The sequence below is a fragment of the Amphimedon queenslandica genome, unplaced genomic scaffold, assembly GCF_000090795.2.
Source record: "Amphimedon queenslandica unplaced genomic scaffold, v1.1 AMPQUscaffold_7091_Cont20954, whole genome shotgun sequence".
Classification (NCBI taxonomy): domain Eukaryota; kingdom Metazoa; phylum Porifera; class Demospongiae; order Haplosclerida; family Niphatidae; genus Amphimedon; species Amphimedon queenslandica.
The window spans coordinates 1-2,010 of record NW_003552621.1 but is presented as its reverse complement, the minus strand read 5'-3'; the positions used below and the strand labels follow the sequence as shown (position 1 = coordinate 2,010).

The 2,010-nt window shown below is 34.7% G+C and overlaps 1 long non-coding RNA gene across 1 annotated transcript; it reads right to left on the bottom strand.

The window, feature by feature from the left end:
* Window positions 1-1,340: 1,340 nt before the first annotated feature.
* LOC109591840 (uncharacterized) lies at window positions 1,341-1,652 on the bottom strand. The gene is made up of 3 exons (XR_002190035.1): window positions 1,529-1,652; window positions 1,405-1,470; window positions 1,341-1,354 (listed from the first exon to the last, which is right to left on the bottom strand). It is a non-coding gene; the product is annotated as an uncharacterized LOC109591840 (long non-coding RNA).
* Window positions 1,653-2,010: the final 358 nt, after the last annotated feature.

Below are 2,010 nucleotides of genomic sequence, written 5' to 3'. Positions count from 1 at the left end.
TGATAGAGCGAGGGCAACTTTATCTTATTGTTAGAGTTTTTTGAAAAGTTGTGGACCTGCGCATGGATAGTTGGAGTAGAATGGTGTAAAAATTAGCCTTGTAGCATTGATCAAAGACCATCATACCCTCCATTAACTGGATTGACAGAAAATGATGAAGACGAAAAAAGTGGACTGAACAAAACGGCCAATTTGCTGATTTTTTACTTTCCTCTTAGACAAGGTTTAGAGCCACGCTAGTAGTACCAATGGAGTCCTCTGGTCAAGATAAGGTCCTCTATGAAGTCTGGTAAGCACAGGAGCTCGTTTTCCCAGTATAGCAAGGCTGCAAAAGTCGTGGCAGACATTTTGTTTTGGGGTGAATCCTACTTAGTAACGCTACCGCATTACTAATAAATTTTATAATAAATATTGTATGTGTGGCCAGTTATTAATAACTAACATAGGCTGATATAGAGCTGGAGTTCTCCACTCCTAGCTGTCTCTCATACATAATGACAGTTTTGTGCTGAAATGATATTGACTGAAGATGAAAAAAGAGAGAGATAAAATTTAGCAAGTGAATTTAAAATTAAATTTCAATTTAGTAAATAATTAATTGCTACCTTGTAAAGAAATTAAAATATTAATAAAGTTTTACAGTGTTTTGAACTAAAGTCTGTTCAGTTTCATCTGACTTATTGATTTTTAACGACCTGGGGGTGTAGTCTCCAGGTCATTCCTACATGTATAATTGATTTCACCCACGTGCAATGTTTGTATATTTGTATGTCCACACTTACATTTCTTCTATACATGTCATATTGGAGAAATAAAAAATTTCATAAGCCTTAGCAAACACCCACCCACACTCCTTTGAGTAGTCAGAGCAAACAAAATGGCAGCTTACACATAGGACAAAGTTATAAGTTTTTAACCAAGAGAACATCGAGATACAGTCTCAAGACCTTTCTTGAGGGTTAGAAGGTAGAGAAAACCTCTTTAAGTTTTAATAAGAACCTGGCTCTACATGCAAGGTGGTGAAATCAATTATAGGAATACTTTTACACTGTTACGCTTGTTTGTAATAACTTTTGATAATCCAGGAATTTAGAAATTTTGTTTGTGCCATTAGAATTGCTAGGTCCTTCCCGTCCTTAGAAAAGAAGAACGGTCAAAATGACAAGGCCTTAGCCTTTTTTGGATGTCCCTCTATAAACTCAATGACATACCTTTGACCAAAATTACGCTCCTAAAACAGCCAGAACAAATTCAGCTGCTATTATTAATTGATGACAACCAGGGGTCAGGTGAAAGTGAATAGACTTTAGAGCAGGCATAACATCTTAACTCAGTATCAGTCATTTAAACTAAACTACATGTACAACCAGTCGATACATGAAAATGTACATGGCATGCACATACATGTAGTTACATGCACCACTTACTAGTTTACTGTCTCCTAGAGCATGATGAATTCGTGCAATAACTCTATATATACATGTAATAATACAATGGAATATATAAGTACTTAAATGACACCACTCACTTATAACAGTTTGCTATGTTGACATGTAGTGGCCCAAAGACTTGAGCAAACAATTGCACAGCTTCAGATAGATAGTCAAGAGCAACTTCAATATTACCAGACTGCAACTGAACCTGAGACAACTCATACATGCCAGAGGCTTCAAGAGGCTGGGAGGATTGAGGGAAGGAAAATGGAAGATAAAAAGAAAATTAGACAGGCAATAAAATTGTTGAAGGTTGAAGTACACATACATGTATAAGACATACATGTCATATACAGTCGATCTCAAAATTTTTTTCTGTGATTTTAACTTCACTGGATTAGAATTCAAAAAAAAAATTAGATCACCTATATAATTATATGACACATTCCATAATACATGACACAGTCTTATTTGGTAAAATTAAATAACAGCATCATTTAAAAACACAAAACTTTCTACCACATAAATTCCTTAAACTACTGTATATACAAGAACATAAAAAATTTAAAAAAACAAG